This window comes from Mastomys coucha, unplaced genomic scaffold (assembly GCF_008632895.1).
Source record: "Mastomys coucha isolate ucsf_1 unplaced genomic scaffold, UCSF_Mcou_1 pScaffold1, whole genome shotgun sequence".
Lineage (NCBI taxonomy): Eukaryota > Metazoa > Chordata > Mammalia > Rodentia > Muridae > Mastomys > Mastomys coucha.
The window spans coordinates 25,643,708-25,659,641 of NW_022196891.1; positions in this window are offsets into that span (position 1 = coordinate 25,643,708).

The window sequence follows — 15,934 nt, forward strand, 5'->3', positions numbered from 1 at the left end:
AATCAAGCATTTCCCTGTAGCTGTCAAGAGGTCTCCAGCAGTTCACTCCATCATGTTGCATAGCACTATTTTCTCTTTCCTACAATAAAATATCTCATTTATACATTGCCTCCTTCTTGACTAACACGCCCCTCCTGCAGGCCTCAGCAGCAGAGAGAGAGGGAGCCACAGCCCACAGCAGTGAGCCTAGCCACAAGACAGCAGAAGCCCTCTTCATATAGGTCACCAAAACAACACACGATTCAGTGTTGAAAATACCCAGTTTGCACTCCATTGGAGCTGCCTGCTCTCTTGGAACTAACCCCTCTGATCATTGTGTCCCTGCTTTGCACAGTACAGGAAATATTTGTGAGAATCTCATGTTCCTTCATTTTACACATTTTATCTACTATTTGTTATTCTCTAGCAGACTTCCAGGTTGCTGAGGGTAGACATGCTTGCTACCCACCCACCACGAGCCTTAAAGAGGTTTTTAATTCAGTGAGTTTAGGCAAGAGCCCCAATCCATCTGAATCCTGGATCCCACATGTATTAGTTGCGGTTAACATTCTCCTTATTGCACAAACTAATTGATGAAGTTTCAAGGGAAGTTGTGAAAACAATCTTAATGCTGCATAGACTAGGTGCTTAGCTGCATAGACTGGTGCTTAGGTTGGGATAAAGGGACCACAAAAGAGATTATCTAATATCAGTGAGGAAACTAGGCTCACTTGTACAAGTTCTCATTAGTGATATTTATCTGAAGAAGTGAACAGCTTCCATCTGAGTCACTCTTAAGCTGGTGGCAAACAATGAATTAACTTTCTTTCAGTTAAATATAAATCTCCATATGTCTTTCTGATCCCTGATAAGGAAGAAACATATAGTTTACAAAAAGAAGGAAAGGAAGAGAGGGAGGAAGGAAAGAAAGAAGAAAGAGAGTGAGATCAAAGAAAGAAAGAGATTACAAAGGCATTAAATAGTTTAGAGGGAATTGCTGAGTAGGCTAAAAAAATAAGTAAATAAATAAAAACACCTGTGTCGGCTGATCTGAAATTTTGGGCAATGCATCACCAGGCAGAGGTTTAAAGGTGGTCTGGCCTCCCTCTGAACCAATCCCAGCCTGTGCAGCATGCTGTTCCAGACCCCTGGACTACACACGCTCATCACAGATGACTACCAGACCGTATTACTTCCTAGATCGTTGACAGCAGATCTGCCCCACATAAAAGGAGGTGAATTGAGGTCATAGTCTCCACAGTCTACCAATAATAAATGGGCAGTCTATTGGCCTTCTGGCCCATGCTCAATCAATTCTGAATGAATAAGAAATTAAAAGGGTAGGAACACACATGAGTGGGAGAGGTCAGAGGAGAAATGGAAAAGCAGGAGCCAAGCATTGATGACTCCGTTGTGTAACACTCTCTCCTGCACCTCAGAACCTCTATACTCTGATCTGTCCAGCTAGCTCCGCCTGAGTCAGGAGCTTTGATACCTAAGTGAGTAGTGCCAGGAAACAGGGAACCAAGACAATCTGGGAAGTTGATTGGTTTGGAGCACAGACTTGACAGAAACACTGGCTTGGTACTTGCCCACTGGGATACTCTCTGTATCATCCTTCTCTTCTAAGCTATACGGACAGTCATTGCTTCTTCTCTGAATCTTCATGATCCCCTTGAAAGTAGTTTCCTGCTGCTATATCTTAATCTGTAGACTGGGCCCCCAGGGCTGTGGACTCATCACTTGTTCATCATTCCTCAAAGGCCGTTGTGTTAGTTATTATTTTTTATTGCTGTGACCAAGTACCTGACAAGACATTATTTAAGGGAAGAAGAATTTGTTTGGTTTTGCTTACAGTTTGAGAGGACTCAGTCCATCATGATGGAGAAGTCATGGAGGCAGAACGGGAGATCAGCTAGTCATACAGCACCCACAATCAGGCATAGTCGAGTGAACAGGAAGTGAGACTGGGTTATAAGACCTCCAGGCTGGTAGCTGGTAGTCTCTACCTCCTTGAAGGTTCCATAACCCTCTCTTTAACAGATCTATCTACCAGCTGGCTACCAGGTGTTCAGACAAATGAGCCTGTGGAGTACACTCCATATTAAAGTTATTACAATGTAATATGAAGTAAGTTCTCCTTACTCCCAGGGCAAAGACCTACACTTGGGATGATTGCTCTTGTACCATATTCTGAAGATTTAAAATCTTTATTTGCTCATTGTTCGTCACCAAAGTCCTAGTATGTTTTTAGGAACCAGTCCCATTTCACCTGGGCTTTGCCCGATTGACTATCCAGTGGAGAAAAAGGGATAAATATTATGGGAAAGAGTGGTCAGTAATGAGGATATCCAGTCCTCATCCCATCATCTAAAGCTACATACTCTCTGATGCCTGTGGATGCAGACCTCTCAGAACTATGTGGACCTATGGGTCATGGACACTGTACAGGGGACCTTGGCCCTTTACTATATATACTTACTTTTGCTTGTTTTCTCCTGGTAGATTTCATGGAGAATCATTTAAAGCGATGAAGGATTAGCTCTCTTATAATAGCCCTAATACTATTCAATGGAGAAATTATCAAAAGAGAATAAAACGCACTCTACCTCAGCTTCTTTAAAAATGACCACATGTAACTAGTTGGCACCCTCATCATCAACCAACGCTGAGTTGGTAAAAAAAAAATATTTAGTGAAATAGAATTAATAAAAGCTCTGTTTAGGGTTGCCTCTCATATTGCTGTATTTTCACTAATTTTAAGTGACATCACCACTTCCCTGGAGATTAACAAGATATGAAGCAATCTCGATATTTTAATCAGGGTTTGAGGCTGATTTCCTGCTGAATAGTAGGAAACGTGGCTCGCCCACAGATCCATTTTTCATTTGTTTTCTCATTTACATCCCTAGTTTAAAGAAAATTGACTTTTAAAGCGAGTGATAATTAATCTTTGAAAACACAGCTCTCACTTGCCTTTACAGCTATTTCAGAATTCCTAGCATACACCTCAGCCAAGCAGCCGAGGCAGACATGGGATGACAAGGGAGGGGAAGAAGTGGCTGGCAAACACATTGGAAGTAGGCAGAGTGCCAACCCAGCTGGAGAGGAGGGGCTCAGGCTCACTCTCCGAAGACCTTTTAAGTGATCCAGAGATACAGCCTGTGCCTCTGGGAGGCTTTTCGCAGCCCTAAGCAAGTGGAGAAATGGCCTGTTCAATTCAAATGAACTATAAGGGCAGATTGATGGATGGCTCAGAAATGTGTTGTAAAAGTTAGATCATAAATGAACAGATTCCCTCTTTAGCAATATGATCCAAGATGGGCAGATAAACCCTCCCAGGTATAAGACAGATAAAAATACTAGAGAAAATACTTCAATGTGAATTTATAAAGTATGGCTGTGTTCATAGTGGAGTAGAGGGAGTCAGTAGAGAGGACAAATAATAAGAATGTGGTGTTCTCAGAGGTTTATAAGTACTGGGGCTGAAGATGGTGTTGAGGACATGTGTGGACTTCTAGGCAGATATTGTTAAGGGCACCTGCTCAAGGACTATGCCTGCTTATATCCAGAGAAAATACAGGTTCAGCGTTCTGCTATTCTAGAGCTTGAGTTTTCAAGGAATAAAGGTTAGGGAACTGGGGATCTTGGAGACGAGACTGGAAACCCTTCCCAATCCATGGTTTTATTTTTTTTTTCAAAGCTTGTATAGGTAAGCACATTTCTGTGAGTTCATGTGTAGAAAAGTCAAATCATGTGCAGAGAACAGCATTTCACAGCAGCTTTCCCCAGTGACCCTTGATTCCCCCATGCTCCAGTGGATGACCCAACGTGCACAGGCATACGGACAACACTAACTGTATTTATGTGGCTAAAGTCGATTAATTAATTAACTAATTAATATAAAAGAAGAACATGAAGTTAGGAGCTGGATGTGATGGATATTAAGGAGAGATGGAGGGGAGAGAGGACGATATACTGTGTATATGTAGAAAATTCGTAAAGAATAAACTTTAAAGGGTTTTGCAAAAAGAAGATAAGAAAGTAAACTTCCCCAAGGATTCCTATTCCATACATTCACTCTTGAAATTGGAAGATTGGAACATGTAATATCAATTCTTTAGATGGAGAGGCCCTTGGCCTAGTAGTGTGCGCAGGTGTCTGCCCAAAGAAAATGTAAATTTTTTGTGACATGAGACACTTCAAAACTAGGTATACAAATTCTTGTTTTTCTTCTTTTTTCTATTGCATTTAGAAATTCCCAAAGTTAGTAAAAAGAAAAAAGAGATGTTTGACACCATTGATATTTTCAAACAAAGCATGTTTTAATAGATTTTAACACCATTTCCCAACTTCCTGTTCCCCATATCTTCCCCTAAAGCCTCTCTCACTTTTGTTTCATGATCTTTTATCTACCACCCTATTCTTCCTTACCATCTATTTTTGTCCTCTGTTGGGTTTTGGTATTATAAGGCCTTATCCGCCCCACTCCCTCTGTGTGTGTGTGCAATATGTACATGCATTTATGTATATTACAAGCTAAGATCCACATGTTAAAGATTATATGAGAGTTTCCTTTCTGAATTTGTTATAACTTATTATAGATTAAGTTTGGAAGTAACTAGAGACGACAGTCAAAACCCACTGAGTACATAAGAGAAATGCCAGGTAGATGAAAGCTAATAAAATCCAACACACTAGAGTAAGTATTCAAAGGAAGGCAAATGCGAGAATGGCTGATAGAATATAAGCAATATGTATCCTTCAGATGTTTGAATCAAAATGGGAGAAATAAGAAATGGCATAACACCAGAATCAGGAAGACTTAGGAAAGAGTAACCCAATAATATTTAGGAATAAGAGCATAAGCAATGAAATTAAAATCTTTATGTACAAACTACATTAGATGAATATGTTCCAGAACAATCCAGAGTATTCCAGAAAAACAGATTTAAAAATATCACAATGAAAGACAAAGAAACGAATAACAGAAAAGAGGCTAAAAGATAAGGGAATGAAATAAAAATGTCCTGTATATATTTGACTGAAGTCTCAGAGAGAGAGAGAGAAAGAGAGAGAGAGAGAGAGAGAGGGAGAGAGAGAGAGAGAGAGAGAGAGAGAGAGAGAGAGAGAGAGAGAGAGAGAGAGAGAGAGAGAGAGAGAGAGAGAGAGAGGGAGAGAGGGAGAGAGGGAGAGAGAGAGAGAAAGAGAGAGAGTGAATAGCAAACAAATGAGTTTCAAATTGATAATAGAGTAAAATTTCTAGAACATGTGCAGAGAAACTAAGTACTTTCAATCAAACCCAAACTAGAGTAGAGAAGTACTTCAGATTGGTACCTCAAAACCATGTACCTACATATATAAGTCCTTACCAAAGAGATTCAGAACAAACCTGGCCAGTGTAAAGAAGAGAGTAGTGCATTATATGGACCTATACATCCCTTCTTTTTCTCCTAATCATTTTATCAGCTTGCTCTTACTTAAACCCTGCATTTGTGCTGCAGATTCTAGCTTTTGAATCTCTAGTCCAGAATGCCTATACAAGTTTAGACTTTGGTTTTTAGTCTTTCAGGTATCCCTGATCAAACAAACCCAAAGTGGAGATGTTCATTTCCCATGACTTGTCTCCTTCTCTGCAGTGCCCTCCCCCTCAGCTCTAGGCTTTTGCCTTCTCTATTCTATCTTCCATTACAGTCACCTTGTTTAACCAACTCCAGCTTGGTCTTCTATCTCAGATAATCCAAGAAGATTCTCCTAATGAAGCTGCCCCTATAATGCATCCCTTTCCCTCTGCTATCGCTTGCACATGAGTTAACGGTCCTTCCCACACCCTCCTGTAGCTGTCTGAAACTTCCAGTCTCCCACTTGCCATGTAGAATAGTGATGGTAAATACTTACTGCCTCCCTGCAGGGAATCCTTAAGAGAACATGAGCCCTGAGCACTGTGTCTGCCTGTTAGCTGTTCACTAGACAATTCAGTTAGACTGAATGATCAGGCTAAGTTAAATGCTATTTGTGGCAGAAGGGACAGTAGGGGATTCAGAAGCTCTGGGAATGTTCCCCATCTCATCCGAAAGTTGTAGCCATGGAAATGCTTAAATGCAGTCTGCTAGGATAGTCCAAGTCTTATCTACCTTGACAGAAATGTCTGGAGTTTAAGAACAACCTTGATAAAAAGCATATGATTTTGGAACACCTCAAGTAAAAAGCATATGATTAACAAATGCTAGTGTAGAGAAACATAAGCAAGAAAACTGGGAGTTTACAAGAATAACCCTTGAGAGCTCAAACTCTCTGTAGCTTTGAAGGCCTCGTCGCAGAGTTGGGCTATTTTCCTTGAGTTGAAGGAGACACCAGAAGATTTTCATTGTAAAACTTAGATGGTCAGAATTACCCCAGTGTAGGAGAATGCCAGGGTCAGGAAGTGGAAGAGGGTGGGTTGGTGAGCAGGGGGATAGAGGAGGGAACAGGGTTTCTTTTCTTTTCTTTTCTCTTCTTTTCTTTTTTTCCTTTTTTGACATGTAAATAAAGAAAATATCTAACTAAAATAAAAGAATTATACCCCAAGGTCAAAGTCACTTGGGAAGCATCGAGGATCCTGGGGGAAAGAAGCTAAGTGGCAGGACTCACAGACACAAAGCCCATCAATGACAAACATGAGTTAGGAGGTCAGTACTAGAGTGGCCTGTTGGTTCTGAACAGCATGCTGGGAGGAAGGTGCTCCTGGAGGATATGCATAATCAGTCAAGGCTGCCACTTGACTGTCCAGCTGTCAGCTCTGCTGCTGGCCTGGCTGGGGCTACAGCAGTCCCGCTTGCGTCTCCCCAGAATCATTGATGGAATTACGTGAGACATCTCCCCACAACCAGCCACCATCTGGAGAAGGTCAGATTGACTGAAGGGATTTGTTTTCATTAAAACTTTTCCAGAAGCACAGACTCAGAAAGGGAGAGTGGGCCTCAGCTTCCATCTTTTCTTCTTCAGTGTCTTTTGTTAGTTTTATAGTTGTCTCAGCACCGCCCTTGACCTCTGGGGCTTAAGACAAACAGTGACTGCAAGTCCAATATTCACCAAATGTGAGGAGATAGGTTAATCCTCAGAAATTTTATTTGATGTTGAAATTAAAACTCACATAGGCTTTTCTTAGCATTTCAGATGTGTTTTGTGGACACTGGTGGCTGTTCTATTTTTTTTAATGTTATAGATTGATCCTGGTGATTCCCTTTTTGTAACCTTCATTTTTTTTGTAATATTTTGACAATACTAATTTATTAAGCAAACATAGTAATCCCCACAGACTATTATCTAAATGTTGAATTTGCATATCGAATTATATGTCTGATAGGGTGGAATAACTGTGATTAAATTCATTAATATAGTTGTTCCAAGATGAATGTTTTCTTTCCTTTACTGTGACATTTTTTTTCCAGCACACATTTGAATTAGATCCCACTTTTAATGCCACACAGTTCCAGCTCTTCTGTCTTAATGGATAATGTTGACAATGTAGCTAAGCAAACAAACACCAGGCCAAGGTGCTGTGCAGATGCTCTGATTCTCAACACATTTTCACCAAGGGTATGGGATAGAGGACTTGCCATAGACTTAGACACAGTTGTGTGTTTTCTGAACTGAACCTTCCTAACAGAAGTGAGAAAGTCCCTAAAGCAAGCAAGGCCATGGTGTACATGCAGAGAAAAATAAGCTGTGGCTAAATCAGTGCCCCAGGACGTACAAGTGTTTGCAGCTCACGGATGAGGTCCTTAGTTCAGTTCCCGCAGAAGCCACATAAAAAAGCTGAGTGTAGTGGTATAACCTGTAATTCTAGCATTATCAGGTTCAGACAGGTGAATCACTGAGGCTTTTTGGCCAGTGGGCCAAGTCTCCTTGGTGTGGTGCAGTTTCAATGAGAGGCCCTGTCTCAGGAGACTATCCATGCTCCAGTAGCTGGCCCTATACCATGAACATATAAGCACCATATGTGGTCTCCATGGATTTAAAGAAAAAGAGTATGTGAGGTTGGGAAGTAGGGAAAGTGGTAGAGGGATAGAAATTTGAGTGCAACGAATTAAGAATAAGTGGGCTTGTATATACATGTATACATGTATGAAATTCTTAAACAATAAATAGGGGTACAGCACATGAAAAATGACTTCCAAGGATCACCTTTGATCTCCACATGAACACCACACACACACACATACACACACACACACACACACACACACACACACACACACTTGTATATGTATACACTTGAACCACACACACTAGCACATATAAAAGTGCCAAAGAAAACAAAGCCTACTGGATTTAAACAAGCCACCAGGTATTGGGTAAGGTTGACTTGATGTGAATGCACTCAATGGCATCTCCTAAAGTACAGTCCACTCAGCGGGTTGTGTGTCTGCTAACCTGAGTCATGAAGCAGGGAGGCACAGAGGATGAAGAGTAGTTCTCAACATGGCCTTCCTAGTTTCAAGGTCATGCCTTAGCATCCTCCATTTGTAAATAGGAATATTAGTGTCATGATGATTGCATGAGTGAAATGTGTGCTGAATGCTCCCATCAGTTGCCACATCAAGGTCAATCTTTTCTCTTGCCTGATGGTATTTGTCCCTTCCACAGACTGTACCAGACACTAACTCACTGTGTCCACATTTGACCCACTGTCATTTCTCATGCACTAAAATTAACACTTACCAGCCAGATTCTGAGTCATGTGGTAGGTCAATGATATATAAGACACTTTGTTTCACCAGGGAAGCCAAAGAATAGTAAAGGAGACAGATTAGTAGATGGTGGGACACATATGTATAATGAAAGGCAAAACAGAATGAGATAGAATATTCTAGAGGTATTGGAATGGAGGGAGTCATGGTTCTGTTTTATTTGGCTTATGGAGGAATCTATGCATATATAAGTTTGTGCTATTATGCTAGTCTTCCATATTGGGCTGCCAGGAGCATGAGGGATGAAGAGGAGAGAAGGGAGTTATAGAACACAGGTACAAAATGAAGAATCCAGGAGTAGGATATGCCAGCCTTCCATCTGTTTTATTATTTCTTTGATTTGGCCATGAGATACATAGCTCTGGACTATGACCAGGTTCTAATCTAAGTTTGGAAGAAGTTACTGCCTAATGGAAAAATCAAATCGGAAAATCCCTCCTCTTTTGGCAATGGGCATGATAAAGCCCAGCTGCGTGCACACTGCCATCATTTATACATCTCTGGCCAACCTCCAAAGCTGGAGTCTAGACTTGGTCCTTCTTTTTTTTCTTATGCGATGAATGCCTGTCAAAATCAAGAAACTGCTTCACACCAAGTCTAAATCTTTACCCATGCAGAGCCCATTCTTTTCAGGGATGTTAGGGCAAAAAAATTGGATATAATTTGTAGATTTCAAAATATCACCATTTAAGGCTGGACACTGGGAATAATATTTCAGTCACCTTCTCCACTTCTCCTGCCCTTCAGCTACTTGCATATCCTTTAACACACCAACATACTGTGAAATGGATTTTAAAAACAGACACTTTACTTTCTAATTCATTAAAATTAAATGAGTCACCTCTTAGAAGTGAAAATACAATTTTCAGATGGGAAAGGAAAACATTCTCCCCCCCCCATTTTTCTATTACTGTCCCTACAGGTTCACAGTTGACAGCCTTAACTTTAAAAGGCTGTTTTACACAGATATGCACAGAATTCATATAAGCAGCAATAGCAATTGAGAGGATGCGTCTGTGGGTGCTTTTGGAGAGCTGGGCTGTATGAAGCACATATGAGCATTTTTTTCTTGAGTTATGCCTGACTGAAGAAAGGATCACTTACTTAACAGAATCAGCTTACTCAATTTATTCAAATCTCATTAGATATAAGATGACACACATTAATTCTAGACCTCTACTATGCTAAAGCTTTTGCTAACCACTGAAAAGAGAAACAGAACTGTCTAGAATCCCCTTAAAAGTCCCCCTCCCTGCGGATTGGTAGTCCTAAGCATCTTTCCTTCTGAGAAGTCTGAGAGCCAGTCAACACTTGTCATTGTCACTGACCTCTTGACCTAATTTGTCATTTGTTAAATCCATCCCCATAATTTTGTCTTGTGTCTTCTTCTTTTTTGTTCACTTTGTGGGTGTATATATTAATGAAGTCTCTTAGTTGAAAAATCATTTTCATGTTCTCTTTCACAACCATCACACATTTGGACTTTTGCATCAGCCTATTGCCTGATCTTTCTACCTTGGGTCGTATAATGTCATCCTAGATTTTTAAAGTCGGCATGCATTAATTGGGCAATTGACATTCACAAAGACTTTTGCTATGGGCTGCCTTAAGAAGCATCCAGAAGGCATGGATTAGGAGTGTTCATGGGATGAATAGCAGACTTTTAATGTTTTTATTTTGATAAGGCAAGAGGAGAAAACAACCACAAAGCAGATGACAGTGATAGTATGGAGACCTTAACTGTGGTGTGGCTATTCTGGCTTGGTCTTATGCATTTCAGTAGCATGAGACCAAGTTCAAACTTCTTGGTGTGGAAGAAAAAGACTTTTGCTATCCAGTACCACCTTCCTCTCCAACTGGCATGGTTCCCATGGCCATGCGCTTGTTAATGTGTCAGGTGTATAGCACCATGTACAGGTTTTATTTTTCTCTTCTTGTCTATTATTTGTACTTCTTGCTACCTGCCATTGTTTAGTCTAATCTCCCTGTTGACGTCTTCAAATTGTTTCTCTGTGATTTTTTTTCATAAGGCAAACAGCAGTAACATTAGGGCAACACATGGCCCATTTATAAATAACTTAAGGGGAGTCTAATGAAGAGATTACCTGTAAAGGTTTAGCAAGGTTTGGGGGGAAATCATGAATTGTTAAGTAAGAGTTATACTGAGGCTACCATACAGAGGATGCCACCTGCCTCTTTCCTGAACAAGGAAGCCATTACCAGAACCTAGGAATAAAGAAGGATGCAGGAGTCAGACAGCCTCTCTACTGCCTCTTCATCTGCAAGAGAGCTAAAGTGACAAACACCTTAACTTCTCTTTCCTACCTCCCTAAATCCACCTGCCAGCATTCTTGATTGGCTGTGACCAAGAGGAGAAGGAACAGGAGGAGAGAGGGAGGAAGGAAAAAAGAGTGAGCAGAAGGCATGGGATAAAAAGAGAGGGAGAGGAGGCCACAGGGGATCCTCTACTACTTAGTAGCTGTCTGAAACAGAGCAATGGATAATGGTGAGGAATAACTCTAAAAGCAGACTCAGAATACCCGACCCCTCACCCAAACAGCAGTATCACTTTGTGCCACACAGAACATACTGGTTTATGATTTGTATTAGCATTATAATGCCATGTTGAAGTTACTTGCTTATGATGCTCTGCCATACCACAAGGACACTTCCTCCACTATGTTCATAGCAGCTTTATGCATAATAGGCAGAAAATGGAAACAACCCAGATGTCTCTCAACCAATGAATGGGTAAAGAAAATGTGGTTCATTTACACAGTGGAATACTACTTTGTTATTAAAAACAAAGACATCATGATTTTTTCAGGCAAATGTACAGAACTAGAAAGCTGGGAAAATGAATGGAAATCGGTGGTGGGCATGGGGGTGTGGCATCTCTTGGACATGCCAAAGACTTGTGATAGGGGAGACTCCAGAGAATCTAGGAGGGTGACTCTAGCTGAGACTTCTAGCAGTGGGGGATATGGAGCCTGAGTGGCCTCTTCCTGTAGCCAGGTAGGACTCCCAGTGGAAGGGAAAGGACACCAACCCACCCATAAAACCTTTGACCTAAAATTTGTCTTCTTGTTCAGTCTACAAGAAATACAGGGACAAAGATGGAATAGAGACTGAGGGAATGGCCAACAAATGACTGACCCAACTTGAAACCTATTCTATGGTCAAGTACCGATCCCTGACACTATCAATGATGCTCTTGTTATGCTTGCAGACAGGAGCCTAGCATAACTCTCTTTTGAGAGGCTCTACCAAGCAGTTGACCAGACCAAAACAAATGCAGAGACCCACAGCCAAATCTTAAGTGGAGCTCTGGGAGTCTTGTGGAAGACTTGGGAAAGGAAGTGAGGTAACTTGAGGGGTTAGAAACCCCACAAGTAGACCAAGAGTCAACTAACTTGGGGAGTCCCAGAGACTAAACCACCAATGAAAGAACAAGCACGGGTTGGACCTTTCCACCACCGTCATATGTAGCAGATGTGCAGCATGGTCGTTATGCAGGTTCCCAGGAGCTAGAGCACAGGTTCTTCCTGACTTTGTTGCCTGCCTGTGGGTATGGATCCTCTTTCCCTAACTGGGCTGCCTTGTCTGGCCAGCGGGAGAGGAGTGGCTCAATGTGCCATGTGGATTGGTACTTAGAGGGAGCCTTCCCCTTCTCAGGGAAGAAGGGAAGGAGGGAGGGACTGTGTGAGGGGAAGACTGGGAGGAGAGGGGCTCAAACTGGATATAAAGTGAATAAGTAAGTATGTAAGTAAGTAAATAAATAAATAAATGAAAACATGAAATTACTTCATATATTTTCTTCCCTGTTACATTATAGCATTTTTGGATAGCAGGAGTTAAAAATTTTAAAATGTTTTATTGTTTGTTTTTATGCTTCTTGCCACAGTACCTGTTTTCAACAGACACTTGCTAAATGTTTACCCAAGTGAAGTTGATTTCTTCCCAAAACCCTGAAGAATGTGATAGTTGAGGGGAAGAGAGACAGAATATTCCCTATTGAATAGTGGCAGGATAGAAAAAGCAATTGATATCAGTGATACCTCCATATGTTTTCCATCTCCTCTGGGATTTGTTCTACTTCTCTGTTCTATTCCTCCAACCAATTGTTCGTGCCTGGGATGGGTACACACAGTCAGGATCTTTAAACCGCATCCACTTCCAGACATTTTGATGAACAGAAAGAAGAGGAGACACCAACATAGACAAAAAAGTCCTGTCTCCCACTGCTCCCTAGGCCAAGTTCTGGCTGTAATTCTGACCCAGTTGGATGAACTGAACCACATAGAAACTTTGGACTTCTTCTGTTTTGATCTTTGCACCTAAAACATACAAGTGGTGGTCTTCTATGTGTTTTCTGCCTTGATTCTACTTCCATTTATACTTTGCCCTCTTTTCTTCATGGTACCCTAAGAAAGAATCTTTCCTAGCTTAAAATAGGCCATATGAGAACAAGTAAAAGAAAGTATCCTAATTTCTGCCCTCCAATTCAAAGACTTTCCCCTGTGTGTTAAAGATGGTCCAAGTCTATATTTCACTGTGGTTTAGATCTTGAAGATGGAGGTTGGAGCTTAGAAGACAACTTTTATAAATAGAACAAAGAAAATAAAGTCTTAATGGTAAAAGGCAAGACAAATTTTGTGGATTGAATCTCCTGGCATAATTCAGTGTGTACATTTCTTTGTTTTTGGAGGTGATTGTACAGCTCATATTCAATAGGACTGATTTTCATGTTCATTAGGCTTCCCTTTTTACCAGTCAGTATTGAGATGGCACATATTAACTGAGCAGGTGATAGACACAAAGATTTGTGCTCCAGATTGTTTCAGTGCCTAGACGGTTTGGATTAGGAATGTTTGTAAGGGTTAAGTCTTTCCCCCATATATTTGAAGAGTAGAGAGAAAGAAGTGACCATGCAGCTGATGACTGAGAGAACAGATCCCTACAATTTGTGAAGTGGCCATCCAGTCAGGGATGGGTACTCTCATTGTGGACTACACATTCTTTGATAAAATGAGTCTATAAAACACTTTATTATAACTACCCTTAAAATATGTTTTCCCCACTATTGTATATGTCCATAAAGATAGAAAATTTGCCTTGCTTTTCTCTTCAAATATTGTACTTATCATATAGCCTGAACCATAGAAGACACTTAATAATCACTATATTCAGTCCATGAGGCATAATTTAGACTATGCTGCATATAGCCCTGGGAAGAGAGAGTCATTTTTTCTTACTCTCATGGAGGCATAAAGCATGAGAGTTACTTCCGTATACTGATGTAGTAAGACTTAGGGAGATAAAAGGACTATGATGTCATTCACTTTTTCTGATTTTGAAGCTCTTATGGTTTCAAAAATGTCACCTCTGAACTCTTTGCATTAATCATTAGTAGCCTCTTCTCAAAGAAAATGTTTATCGTGGGGCAAGAACACAGTGATACACCATAAACCATGAGCTTCTATGGACTTATTAATTCTGACATTATCAGATCAACTGGAATAAAATATGTGCCTGGGACACAGGATGTCTATTTAAAGGTTATGAAAGGGAGCCTCTTTGATATTTGGTCCTCTATGTAAGGAAACTATAAAGAAAGGCAGTGTGTGTGTGTGTGTGTGTGTGTGTGTGTGTGTGTGTGTGTGTAGTGCATGTGCTCATGGGAAGACAAAACGGTGGATGTCAAGGGCCCTATTTTAATACTCTACAAATTATTCCCTTGAGACAGGATCTATCATAACCTAGAATTAGGGTAGATACAAGCAAGCCCCAATGATACTCTTGGCTCTGCATATACAACACATACCCAGCACTAGGGACAGTTGCTTCTTTTTTTTTGTTTTTGTTTTTGTTTTTGTTTTTTGTTTTGTTTTGTTTTTTTCGAGACAGGGTTTCTCTGTGTAGCCCTGGCTGACCTGGAACTCTCTCTGTAGACCAGGCTGGCCTTGAACTCAGAGATCCGCCTGCCTCTGCTTCCCAAGTGCTGGGATTAAAGGCATGAGCCACCACTGCCCACTTGGCAGTTGTTTCTTCTATCAGTTCTGGGCAATGCTAATTCAGGCCCTCTTGCTAGGGGAGATAGCCTTATTTCCCATTGTATCATCTCCCTAGCATGGAAGGAGGAACTTTTCTGGTGATGCAATTTAAGGGGAAGGAACTTTGCTAAGCTGGGCCCATCTGGGCAGAATATCTCAGGAATGCAACTTGAGAACCTGGAGAAAGTAAGAAGAAGGGTCTTCTGATGTTTAAACATTTTACATGTAACTCTCTTTTGGGGAATGTTTAAAAAAAATAAGCTAGGACAGTAAGATTCCAACACCAACAGCTCTGTTACAGTTAGCTTCAGGTGTCAACTTGACATAGCTACAAAAAAAAAAAAAAAAAAAAAAAAAAAAAAAAAGCTTATCTGAGGAATTGCCTCCACAGAGCTTGAAGTATATTTGAGGGATATTTTCTTGATTATTAATGGATGTAGAAGAGTCCAGCCCATTGTCAGTGGTACCACCCCTAGGCAGATCTGTCTATGCTGTCTATGAAAGATAACTGGCTGACTGTGAGCCTGGGAGCAAGCTAGTAAGCAGTGTTCCTCAGGGGTCTCTGCTTCACTTGCTGCCTCGAGTTCCTGCATTTGCTTCCTGATGATGGACTTTAGCCTGTAGGGTTAAATAAGTGCTTTTCCCTCTAACTTGCTGTTGGTCGTAGTGTTTATCACAGAATCAGAAAAGCAAACCAGGATATGTTTGTAAATCATACAGCAGGCTTTAGAAGAATGTAGTTGGGGAACATGGTTGAAATGGATCCCCTATAGTTCAAGGTGGTAGTCAGTACCCAGTGAGTATCTGAAAGCTGTAGATGAGGATGGTTTTGAGAAATACAGGAGCTTGTAATATTGTAATATACTGCCCTTCCTTCTAGAGATCTCACTGTATCCTTCTGAAGACTTCACAACAGAATATCAAACCAACCACCTCTTTTTGCCTTGTATTTACCAGCCTTTGCTTAATCAATAATGTAGACCATCTGCCTTCCAGACACTTGTCAGAGAGAATAACCACAAACTGTCAGCTCCTGAGCATTTACCAGCATCCAACCTGAGAGGAAAGATGCTCAGGGAAGATGGTTTCTAAACAATAATTTTCTTTGCCATAGGGTTCTCTTTCTTTCCCTCCCTCCCTTCCTCCCTCCCTCCCTCCCTCCCTCCCTCC